This window comes from Microcebus murinus, chromosome 15, assembly GCF_040939455.1.
Source record: "Microcebus murinus isolate Inina chromosome 15, M.murinus_Inina_mat1.0, whole genome shotgun sequence".
NCBI lineage: Eukaryota > Metazoa > Chordata > Mammalia > Primates > Cheirogaleidae > Microcebus > Microcebus murinus.
Genome location: NC_134118.1, coordinates 67,137,046 through 67,150,723, shown reverse-complemented (window position 1 = coordinate 67,150,723; position 13,678 = coordinate 67,137,046). Strand labels below are relative to the sequence as shown.

At 33.8% G+C, this 13,678-nt stretch overlaps 1 protein-coding gene across 6 annotated transcripts in view; it reads left to right on the top strand.

The window, feature by feature from the left end:
- The window catches only part of TENM3 (teneurin transmembrane protein 3), a 2,406,934-nt gene that overhangs the window by 75,498 nt on the left and 2,317,758 nt on the right, over positions 1 to 13,678 (top strand). For all 6 annotated transcript variants that reach the window (XM_076010707.1, XM_076010706.1, XM_076010703.1 and 3 more), the window contains exon 2: positions 4,714 to 4,832. The gene's annotated coding sequence lies outside the window, so the exon portion shown is untranslated. The remainder of the gene's footprint in view (positions 1 to 4,713; positions 4,833 to 13,678) is intronic.

Below are 13,678 nucleotides of genomic sequence, written 5' to 3'. Positions count from 1 at the left end.
GGATCACTAATTATTAGGATGTGGATGATGAAAGACAGGAATAAGAAGGTTTTGGATTGTGTGGCTACATATTTCAATTTTATTTTATTTGAATTAAATTTACATTTATTTATGCACACATGGCAACTGGTAGCATGTTGGACAATGCAGATCTAGACAATGAGGGTGAAAAGGGAACAGACTCTGTTGAAGGCTGAGCTCTTGGGCACTCCAAGTTGAGGCCTTCAAACTGGAGACCATGAGGAACCAGCCAAGGAGACTGACAGGAGTGGAGGGCTCAGGAACTGAGAGAACGTTCCTCTGTAGTCCAGGTGAAGAAACCATTTCAGGATGTACACAGGAGCAACTGACCTAATGGGTCAGATGCTGCCAATATGCACATCCAGTGAGGACTCAGAATCAACCACTGGGTGTACAGTGCAGATAAGACCGTGGCCTTGACAAGTGTTTGATGACTATTGTGTAGGGTTATAGGTCCCGACTACACTTGGTTCAGGAGAGAACTCAACCTTTACTTTTGTGTGCGTAGCTCCCTACTTCCTCCTCACTGGGATGCACGATCCTTAAATGTGTATTTTTCTGCCTGTTATGTCTTTGGATGATCAATTGCCTGACACAGTTCTTTTTGTATTTTAAAGTGTTAGAACTAAGTTTTAATCCTAAATGTCCTTTTATTTTTATCACATTCCCATCATTTCAGAAACACACGGATTAGTCAACAACAAATTGTTAAAAAGAGTTAATCAAAATTAGAGTATAATATTTGTGTTATCTCCGCAATTAAAAATAATGATCAGCCAGTAATGTTTAGTCACTTTTATAAACCATTATTATTCTAACTAAGGGAATAGCTTTCTTTCAGGATAATTCAGCCCCAATCAGTTCAACATTTTGACAACTTTATCATTTTGGACCAATGTACTTTTGGCCTTTACCTCCCATTCTTAATCTTGTCAGCACTGTATCCTTCCAGGCTGATCCTTTGAAAACAAATTCTTTGTCCCTTGATTGAGTTATTAAACTGTAAATGTCAAGTTTTTTCCCATTTACAAAGGTTTTTTTATCAATTGGTGACCTAAAAAAGATTAGATGTAATCTTAGATATTAAAACTATCGTTCAGCATGGAAGATCTTTAAAAAGACACATGAATTATAAGTCAGAATTAACTTTAAAAATTCTTAATGAGGAAGTGACATACTTCTTGAGGTTATAATTTGTTCAGTCTTCCAATTTCTTAGCCTATTAGCCTGATTTGACCCTGCAGAAGTAGGTAGATATTTTTATGTTTTTATGAAGTTCATCCAGCAAATCTCTACATCATTGATTGACATACTGGGTTTAGTGAAACCCGAGAGTTTCAGTAGTAATCGAAAGAAACATGAAATTATAAAGCAAACATACACACTAGTAAGAACCTATAGCTTACAAAGAGCTAAAAAAACCCTTCCTCATTAAAAATAATTTTAACCGTCATTTAAAATATATTCTACATAGATTTTTTATATGTCATAGTAATGTGAAAACAATGTGAATAGGATCATGTTATAATTTAAAATTTTCAGAATTCAATCTACAAGCCCAGTTTCTTTCCATGTGTGGACTTAATATATACTAATAAGTATTTATTTTGAAAGCATAAATATGATAGCCTACAAACATTTCCTGTTCAAAACATGAGTTTACTTGCTGTGGATTAGCGCAGTTTTGACTGGAGACTCAATTATTCATTTATTTTAACATGAATGACACAGGATTGGATTGAATAATCTTACTTAAATATTGACTTAAACTGCTGAATGCATAAACATTTTTGCATGTTTTAAAATTTCCTTAACATTTTCTCTCAGAAAATTAGGATTCTGTAAAAAATATATATAAGATTATTAATGTTGGTGGAAACTTAAAAACTGCATGATATATTTGGACTATATTTATGTTTCTGAATGGCACATAAATCATAAATATTACATTTTTATTTTCTATATATATTCTATAATGATTTAACTCTGAAATTCAGCATTTTAGTATGTTGACATCTATATCATTATTATTTAATGTGAATATGATACTTCATAGGATCCAGTTTTTATATTCATTCACTATTTTTTCTCATTTAAAAATTATCATATATCTATATATATTATGTTTTTAAAAATTGAAGTATTGCCTATAATGTGTGATATATCGTGATATTACTTAACTGGGTTGGTTAAAAATTATTCATTTTCTATCACAAATATTTCAGTCCCAAAGTGGCATGATTTAACAGAGGGAACATGGGATCAACCCTGTCAGGAAACTGGTTTGACTCCTTACTAGCTAAGCATATGACCTTGAGACGAGTACTCAGCATTTCTTAGCATTACTTTCCTAATATGCAGTATGAAGATGGTAATCATGGTATCTCTTATTTGGTAGATGAATAAAAAACACACATAAAATGTCAACCTAACATACATTCACCAATTAACAGATGTTAATTTCTATTATTTCTTTGTTATTGTTATTATCATCATGCAAAATTGTGTTCTGTATTAGCCAGATATTTAGTGGCTCCTGTTTTGGTTATAACCATGTGAGAGGGAGGCAAACACTTTTCCAGGTAACAGTGATTTCTGACAAGGAGTAGGATGCTGAGGGGAAATCAGCTATATTCTATGCATATTGAATCTCAAATTAGAAGTCAAAATGCAGTGTTCCTTTCTGACCCTTATTTGTGTTTTAAATGGTGGCTTGGTTCCCAGACATGCCTAGCAAAATATAATGAAGTCAACATGTAACTGCTTTAGTTGAATAGTTGGAGAATTTAAATACCATTGAGAACACTGTTAACAGCAGATAATGTACTATGCTCAAATATCAACAGCTTGCAAATATGTTCTGAAATTCTGACCTCTTTTTTAGTTGTGGATTTCCTATATTATAGATAGGGGTTTTGAATTTCAAAATTCTATGAAAAAATCTATTTCTTAATATGATATGGATATTAACTTTATAAAAATTTAACACAGAAAAATATCACTGGATTACATGAAGCTACACCTGTCCATATGGCTCCATAAATTTTTAAAAAAATTATGATTTAATAATAACAGGTTATATTAAGTGTTAGCCAATCAAGTCAGTTCATTTAAAAATAACTTCTTTGAATGAATCATATAGAGGAAGTATTGGCAATGTAGTGGTAAACAACAATCATTCTCTTCCATTAACCCTCTCAATTGTTATTTGTGCAAAAGCCTTAGCTGCAGAAAACATCAAAGGATTAAATATAGAAGTTATTAGAATGGAAATGAGAGGTTTAAAAGGGAGGTAAAAGAAAACGAACATACAATAGTGGAGTTTGCACAGAAAAAAATATGAACAGACAAAAAGGAAAGTTGAAGTTATACTTGAAGAAAATACTTCTGAATAAAACCATTGAAACAGTGATCAACTCTTTACCTTGAAATTTTTATGTAGAATTATCAAAATACAGACATCCTTTGATATTCTTAAACACCAAGGATTAACAATCATGTGAGCAGGAAGGGAAAAATAATCATTAACCAGGGGCAAGGGTAGTATTGAAAATAAAAAATGTACATACCCATCAATCATAAAGGAGTAGGTTATACACACTCAGTGCTACTGTTGACTGACTTTTAGTAACTGCATCCAGAGCTAGAGATTTTGTTTTGTAGAGGTGGACATTTATTAGGTTATTTATTCTTTAAGCTGCATCCTCTCACAGTGAGATTATAAGAGTTACCTTTGGTAACTTCAGCTATGCTTATTCTCTGTGACAATCTTCAATCTCACGCGAAATGAATCCACTACATTTTGACTTGGGGAGGTGGGAGTGAGGATGTTATAGCATTTGTACTAAAATAGTTCTGTTTTTATTTTTTAAATAAAGCAACTATATCTTAAAACTTTGTAGCTTTTATTACTAAACATTAATCTTATCCCCATTAAAATAGTGAAACACAAGTCAATAGCCTTATAGGCCAACTCAACTGGAAGTCATTTCCATTAATGTCAGGTGGTTTGATTTTAATTTGTGGCTAAGCTAGAGGCACCAAAGAAGGTATATTCTTCCTCTTTGCAGATGGAGGATCACTGAATCTGAAGATATCACTAGATGTATGTCTTCTCCAGGGTCAGCTCATTGTAAAAATATGATATTTTCTTTTAATAATTGTCTTTAATGAAACTCTCACAATATTTAAATATATGCTCTTTTTAAAAAACACAATATGGATAGGAATAGGTTACTGGATATAGAAGGATACATTGACTTTCCTGTGGCTGCTTGGACATTAACAATTTATTTACTCATGAAAATATTCAGGGTTGGTTTATGATAATAACTGGTTGAAACAAAAAAAATATGTATTTCCTTTGTTTCTTAGTACCCTAAATATGCTTGTAAGAATATATGTGTTTAAGATCACTCTGAGTATGTGGAAATTCATTTCTCACCTTATTTGGGAAGTAAAAGGAGTGATATTTTTCCTTGCTTGATGCACACTTAAATATTATTTGGGTTGATCTGATGATTTTTGCTTCATATATAATTTTAATTTTTCAAATTCATGATACATTTGCTCAGTTTTCAGAAATTTATTGTGTTAAGCAAAATATTGATCATTTTCTTATTGTTTTAAAAATTACATAGAAATTGTGCTATTTCATTTAATAGTAAGACACTTAAAATTTTTATTTTTCAGAATTGAATTCAGTGATCATGTAAGCTAGAGAAAGGAGATGAAAATAACCTCTGGATATTCTTCTCATGTGATATTTATTCTGGATGAAGCATTAAGGCAGCTAATAGATGTGCATCACTGTAAGTATTTTCTAATGAATATAGAAAGCTTATTATTTTCTGGTTCAATAATGTTACATATGGTACACTTTCACAGAATTTAAGAATAGTGTAAGTAGTGTAGTAACAGTAGTAGGCACCTGAAATACTAGGTGACAAGAACAGAGTAACTTGAAAAGAAAAAATTATCCTGATTATAGAATCACATAATTATAAATACTTGGTAAAAACAAAGGTGATGGACAAAATCAAAATTATTTACAATGTCAGCATGATCTTTGCTTGAATATATTTATGAGTGATAATTTTCTGATGAAAAAGTAAAATAATTGTAAAGCAATGCCGGGAAGAATAGTCTTATAAATAAGAAATGCAATATGAGTTATAGGATTATAAAAATAACTGAATGAGAAGCCTTTATAAGGTGAGCTGTTTAAATTTTGGTGATATTTTTAAATATATAGAAATAGTGTAGCACCAAATTCAATTAATGGAGTGCTCAATCTGTATCTAATTACATTATCAAGTACTCTTTACTCACAGTATTTGCAATTTAATCATACAAAGCTATTGCATTTATAAAGAGAACAAAAAATCTTGTAAACTGGCCCGAGGGCTTGATTTGATCATATAAATGAAGAAATAGACTTCTCATTTAATATTCCACAGCACTCTACTGTAGTTCAGGGTAAGTGATATTGTGATTGGTAGGCTGATTTCACTGTTAGACTAACAGTTGCCTATACAATGTCTTTCATTTTGTGAATAACAACAAAAAAAAAATACCACCTCAGGGGAGAAATTCAGAGACACTGTATTTAATAGTAAAACCTCCAGACAAGGAGATTGTTTTTAGATTTTTAAATCACTTATAAATATCTTAGCCAATACTAAACTAGAGCCCACAAGCAGGGCATTGAGATTGGTCAGACCTGTGCCCTTGAGGTGGCTACATAGGTTGAATGTCACCCCAGGATACAGTCAAGTATTTCTTGTATTTTGACTTGTTTTGTTAACCAGAAAAATTATTCAGATAATGAAAGCTCTTTTTAAATATCCTATGATATAATATTTTCCCCCAAAAACTGAACATGTAATTTGGAAAAGTCCTTGTGAAGGAAACAATTTAATTTGCATTAGTTTATTCATAAATCTAAAGGTATTTTATTTTCTACTAGCAGTAACTTTCCACTTAAAAATTTGAAAATTTTATTTGTAGTAATATTTTCACTTACATCTAAAACTTGAGTGGTGGACCTAATTTATATTTTGAATGGGTAAGTAAAGGTTTCAGAAAAATTGTAAGGCTTATTTTTTTACCTGAGTTATAATTTTTACTTTTTCATTGTCTTATAAAAATACGTTTTCATAATATGGCTGAATAATGAAATTGATTCAAAGCCAAATTAACACTCAAGACAAAAATCAAATTTACTAAATGTGTTACTTGTTGTATTTAAGGAGTTGAAAGACAATAATTTTTAATATGTCTTTTTAAATATAGTTTCTCTAGGTTAGAGTCATAGAGAAATTTCTATGAAGGTAAATAGTTCTGTGAAATATAGAGACCTTTTTGAATGAAGTGAAATTATTTTCAGTTAATATCCCTTATGACTTCTGACTGAAAGGAATTTTTGTGTTCTTAAAACTTAATGTTTTTCTAAAATGGCTTAGGCCATTTATCAGAAGTATGTTGTTAAATACTGATTTGCAGAAATAATTTTCAATGACATTTATTTATTTATTTAATTTCTTTCTTTTTTTTTTATATTTCAGCATGTTATGGGAGTACAAATGTTAAGGTTACATATATTGCCCATGCCCCCCAAGCCCCCTTAAGTCAGAGCTTCAAGTGTGACCATCCTCCAAACGTTGCACATCTCACTCATAATGTTTGTATATACCCATCCCCTCCTCACCCCTCCCACCCACCCAACACCCGATGAATATTATTCCTATATGTCCACTTAGGTGTTGCTCCGTTAATACCAATTTGCTGGTGAGTACATGTGATGCTTGTTTTTCCATTCTTGAGATACTTCACTTAGTAGAAATGGTTCCAGCTCTATCCAGGAAAATACAATATGTGCTATATCACCATTGTTTCTTAGAGCTGAATAGTACTCCACGGTATACATATACCACATTTTATTAATCCACTCTGGGATTGATGGGTACTTGGGCTGTTTCCACAGCCTTGCAATTATGAATTGTGCTGCTATAAACATTCGAGTGCAGGTGTCCTTTTTGTAGAGTGTCATTGGATCTTTTGGGTAGATGCCCAGTAATGGGATTACTGGATCAAATGGTAGATCTACTTGTATCGCTTTAAGGTATCTCCATATTGCTTTCCACAGAGGTTGAACTAGTTTGCAGTCCCACCAGCAGTGTAAGAGTGTTCCTCTCTCTCCACATCTACGCCAGCATTTATAATTTGGGGATTTTTTGATAAAGGCCATTCTCACTGGAGCTAAGTGATATCTCATTGTGGTTTTGATTTGCATTTCCCTGATGATTAGAGATGTTGAGCATTTTTTCGTATGTTTGTTGGCCATTATTCTGTCTTTTTTGAAAAATTTCTGTTTATGTCCTTTGCCCACTTTTTGATAGGGTTGTTTGATTTTTCCTTGCTAATTTTCCTGAATTCTAAATAGATTCTAGTTATCAGCCCTTTATCATATGTGTAGCTTGCAAAAATTTTCTCCCATTCTGTGGGTTGTCTGTTTGCTCTCTCGACAGGTTCTTTGGCTGTGCAGAAGCTTTTTAATTTGATCAGGTCCCATTTATTTTTGTTGCTGCTGTGATTGCCTTTGGGGTCTTCTTCATAAATTCTTTGCCTAGGCCAATGTCTAGAAGAGTATTTCCAACATTTTCCTTTAGAATTCTAATAGTTTCACACCTAATGTTGAAGTCTGTTACCCAGCATGAGTTGATTTTTGTGAGAGGTGAAAGGTGTGGGTCCTGTTTCAGTCTTCTACATTTAAGACTAAGTGATATTTGAAAACATTCAGTTTATGTAACACCCTTAAATTGCTTAAAAGAATGTTTAGCTTATTGATATAAGCACATGTACACATGTGCTTTTCTTAATAACAGTGATTACAAGGATGGGTATATAGAACTTCATTTATACCAACAAGATAACTTAGTGTAAGAAATTTTTTTTCATAAAGCAAAATGTATCAAGCCCTCTAGTGGCATTAATATATGAGATATTTCTTGTGATGTTTGAACAATAAAAGCAGGTGTTTTTGTTCCTTAAGTGAGGTATTTAACATTTTGTGACATTAGCTATTTTATAAATGCCTATTTGCTCTGTTTGGCAGATAATTTGTATAATACTTTAGGTAGTTTTTTATAAAGATGAAAATCTTTACCTTAGGATAAAAAATTTTAAATGCCTAAACTTAACATTGAAGAAATGAATAGCCCACTAGGTGATAAATCACAATTTTTGTATTAGTAAATGTTATCGTTGGGTCTGACATTAAAAGATATTTATAGTGTGATGATAATACTACTTTTAAAAATGTTACATAATTTACAGACTTAGAAAATATCTTCATTTGAATAAACAACACAATGAAAAATAAACAATAGCTAACTCTTCGCAATTCTTGCTGAGATCTTTGATACTATTTAAAGTCTAAAAGAAGTTAATTGTCTTATTCATACTTAGGGATGTTTCCAGGGAGAATTTTTTTTAATTTGACTTTTATTATAGAAGGCATGTACTTAGAGAGGAGTTAAGTTGGCAGTTCTATAAAATGTATTTCAATTATTAAGGAACAAGTTTTAACTTTATGCCAGCAATATTTGTATTTCTTTCTTAAAAATAATTTTAAATATGAACATATGATGTATATAGCCAGGAGAAACTGAGAACTGTGAAGCAGTAGAAATGGCAAAGTAATATTGCAAAGTTTAAGACACAAAGATGAGTCTCAGAGATTATCTATTCTCAAAGATGAATTCCTTGATTTCCTATCTTTTATTTCAACTTTATTTTAGACTCTGACATTAGGTTCATGGAGTAACTGCTAAATACATTGTGGTTGAAAGAACTGTACTAGGTTTTGGAAGACGTGCATCACTTCTCAGCTTCATACAGTTATCTTTGTTGTGAAATATGAATAATCACAGCCCTACCTTACCTAACATGCCCACCAGCAACTCTGAAGCTAATTATCATTCTTTTGGAAATGTGGACGTTACCACTGTTCCTCACTGAGGAATTTATTTACTTAGCGAATGTATGGTTCTACTCTTCTCCTTATTTGTGCACACTCCTTCTGAGACGTCTCCAGTTAAAATTGATTTAAAACTAAATACTCTTGTTTGCCCATCTACCTACTCTTCATGCTCTAACTCTACCCAACTTCAAATCTGTGTCCTTAAATCTTTAGCCTTCACTCTGATACTAAGTCATTTTGAAATGTGAAGAAGTTGGTGTTTGATATTTGTGTGTCCAAAACATATATTTACACATCTGCTCTCAGGCTATCCTAATTTTTTCTATAGCCCTTGGGTTTGGAGTATCATGATGTATGAGTAAGTGACTTCACAAACACTAACTTCAAAAGGGAACAAAGTAACAGAATATTCTGGAACTTTGCATATTTCCAGACTCAATGCTACATAATATATAGCTCTAGGGAAGTGAAATTTTTGGACTAAAAGTAAATGTAGCCTAGTCACAGCACCTAACTGTACCCTCAGGTCACATAGACTTCCAGGCTCACAATATATTCACTTCTAAATGAATAAATTTTATTACAGAATTTCTGAGATTTCTTCTAATCTAAGAATATTTTGGTTCTAAATCATTTGAACCACTGAAAAGATATCATCCTGCAAAGTAGGGGCAGCAAAATAATGTTTCCAGGTTGTTTTTCCTTGGCATTATAATTTCCTTCCATCTTCCATCTCTTCCTTGGTTGTTTGGAGCTGAGCAGAGCAGGAAACAGCTGAGCTACCAGCTGTCTAAGTAGTCGATTAAGAAAATAACCCCAGATGAAAGTAGTAGTGAAGGCTTTAATCAATTACCACCATGACATAAGCAAGAGACTAAACTGGAGAAAGATACTTCATGGAATGGTTTGGACGGTGGTGCTGGTTGAGGGTCAGGTGGATTGACACCAATGGAATGGTCATCTCATGCCATGGGAGCTCTGAATAAAAGGATCCTGTTCTGTTATGGACCAGGGGCTATGGGAGAGGGAAAGGAGGCAGGACTAGGAGTGGAAAAGTACTGAGTACTGAGTAAGCATGCAAATGTGGTCATGTTTTCCCCATATCCTCATTAAGGAGGTGTTGTTAGCAGAGGTGCTTGCAGAAGGCCTCTGCTGAGGATCCCAGTAAAAGAGGGCGCTGAATGAGAGCACGTGGTCTAGGAATATAGACATGCCTAAGAGTATGGCTGGCCAGAGTACTTGCCTGCAACTCCCTTCAGAGACTGTAGTACAGCTCTCGGTGCACCCAGTCTGGTCCTGGGAGGGCAGTGCTCCCCTGTGAAATTCACCAGGCCCTCGTAATTTCCTGCGGTCAAGCCTGAAAAAGTCATACATAGGGTTTTCGTCTGGAGCCAGATTCTTTGATTATCATCTTACTTGCCCACCCCCTTGTTTTTAAATAAGGGAGTAAAATCCAATAAAAGTGGTCATTTATTTAGAACACTGTGTTATGGTCATGTAGTCTTATTCAGTCAATTTATAATAACTTTACAGAGGCCCTGGCTCTGTGCTTGGTGTGAAGCACCAATTGATATTAAGATAAACCTCACCCTCAAGCAGCTTAGGGTCTATTGAGGAGTCCAGGAGGAAAAATATTTATAAACACTATTAGAATAGCAACATTTTGGCAACATTATAGAGTGCTTAATATATGACAGGCTTGCTCTAAGTGGTTTACTTTATACTCACAATTACTGTTACTTATGCACTGTGGTTGCCTTCCATTTTATGGATATGAGAACAAAGATTGAGTAAGGTTAAGAGGGGTTAAGTAACCTGGCTACTGGTAAATGGTGAAGCTGGATTCAGAGGCAGCACACTTAACCACTGCATTTTACTTCTTTTTAAAAATACCTGACCACTAGAGATATGCATACAATGTCAGGAGAGAACTGAAAAGAGACCCTGGGGTTCCTGCAGTAAGTGGACTAGGGGATGGTACCTAAGTGAAGGGCACTTGGAGTGTGTTGTGGGAGTGGGGCTGGACTTAAAAAGCATCTAAGGCACAAGGGACTACGTGAGTAGAGATGTGAGTGCTGTGGGCTAAATCAGTCTGGTGTTTCAGGAAATAAAGTAAGCAGCAAATAAGCAACGTAAAAGAGGCTGAGGATGTAGGGAAGGATTTGATACAGACAAGGAGATCAATATGCTGAGGTGGCAAGACCAGAAAAACCCAATACATTATTTTATATTGGCTGTTAGTGAAATAGAGCTAGGTAGGGAAGAAACAAAAAATTTCCTATAATTTTTATTTGGATTTGATGAATGATGCCCAAACTGAGGTAAATAATATAGGAGGAGAAGCGAGTGTATGAAAAAGATACTTTTTTGCTTTGAGAATCTTGAGTATGTGCCTGTTGAACTAGCCTGAAAAGGTAGTCTGTGGATAGTTAAATAAGTGAGTCAATAATTGGAAGAGAAATGGAACACCAAGGTGCATGGGTATCTAGTGAGAGGGCAGAGAAAACGGTGACCCACAGTGCAGTATCAAAGGGAAGGCGGTAGCAGAACAAGGAGAGTTGGTGAAGTCCAGTTCAAGGAAGTTTCAAAAATAAAGAAGTTATGATGATAAACTGATGTAAAAGAGAGATCAGTTAAGACCCAAACTAAGCTGATCCTTGGAATTGATCTCTAACAGGTCACAGGTTCACTCGATTTAGCGAGGGCAGGATTAGTAGTGTCTGAGCTGAAGCCAGATGATACTGGAGTGATGTGTGACAAAGCAGGAACAGGTAAGATGAGGAGAGGCGTGAGATTGGACATTAGCTAGAAGAGACAGTGGAAGGAAGGCAGGTTTTCTTTTTCCTTATTGATCATTTGATTAGTTATAATTTTTCTTTCTTTAACAAATGTTTAAAAATACTTATTTTTAATTGACACAATAATTGTACATATTTGTAGAGTATAGTGAGATGTTTCAGTGTACATAATACATTGTGTAATGTTCAAATCAGGGTATTTAGCATTTCTGTCATCTCAAACACTCAAATACTGTGTTTTCCACAGTGGCTGTACTAATTTGTATTGCCACTGACATGGCATAAGATTCCCTCTTTCTCCACATCCTCACAAGAATTTGGTATCTTTTGTCTTTTTAGTAATAGCCATTCTAACTTGGATGAGTTAATAGCTCCTTGTGGTTTTGATTTGCATCTCCTTAATGATTAGCAACATTTAGCATTTTTTTATATACCTGTTTGCCATTGTAAGCCTTCTTTTGAGAAATGCCTATGGTCTTTTGACCATTTTTAAAAGTAGTTTCTGATAATGTTTAATTGGATTATTTGGGTTTTTGGGTTTTGTTTTCAGTTTTATCTTTTTTTTTTTTTTTTCCTGGTATTGACCTGTGTGAGTTCCTTATATACTCTGGTTTTAACCTCTTGTCAGATGTGTAGTTTGCAAATATTTTCTCCAATTCTGTAAGTTTTCCCTTTACTTTGTTGATTATCTCCTTTGCTATGCAGAAGTCCTTTAGTTTGATGAAATCCCATTTGTCAATTTTTGCTTTTGTTGTCTGTGTTTCTGTGTACTTATCCAAAAAAACTTTGTCCAGACCAATGTTATATAGCATTTCCCTTATGTTATCTTCAAATAGTTTTATAGTTTCAGGTTTTACATTTAAGTCTTTAATCCATGTTGAGTTGATTTTTTTTAATATTGTGAGATATAGGAGTCTAGTCTCATTCTTCTACGTGTGAATATCCAGTTGTCCCAGCACCTTCCAAATTGAAAAGTAGGAAGTCAAATTGTCTCTGTTTGCAGACAACATAATCATATATATAGGAACCCTAAAGACTCCATCAAAAAAAACTGTTAGAATTAATAAACTAATTCAGTAAAATGTCAGGATACAAGATCCATATATGAAAATTAGTAGTATTCTATACACCATTAGTGAACTATCTGAAAGTGAGGAAAGCAATCCCATTTACAATAGCTATAAAAAAATAAAATACCTAGGAATAAATTTAGCTTAGGGGATGAAAGATCTCTCTAGTGAAAACTATAAAATGTTGATGAAAGTAATTGAAGAAGACACAAATATATGGAAAGAGGGCCCATGTTCATGGGTTGGAAAAATTAATATAGTTAAAATGCCCATACTACTCAGAGTGATCTACACATTCAATGCAATTCCTATGAACATACCAATGACATACTTCAATAAAATAGACAGAACAATCCTAAAATTTGTTTGGAACCACAAAAGACCCAGAATGGCCAAAGCAGACTGAGCAAAAAGAACAAAGCTGGAAGCATACTACAAGGCTATAGTAAACAAAACAGCATGTAGTGGTAATAAAAACAGACACACAGAACAATGGAACGGAATAGAGAAACTAGAAATAAACTTGCATAGTTACAGCCAACTGATTTTTGGCCAAAGCTCCAATAACACAAATTGGGGAAGGACACACCCTTCCACAGGTGGTACTGGGATTTTTTGTTTGTTTGTTTTTAATGGGAGAGATAAGAAGCATAGAGAGTACCAGGAAAGGGAGAAGTTGAAGATACATGAAAGAGAATAAAACTGAAAGCACAATTATGGAAACATGAGATGCGGGCACACATTGGCCTTAGGGGCAGCTAGCTGCACCAGTTAAAAGGTTGTGTGACTTTCACAGCATCACCTAC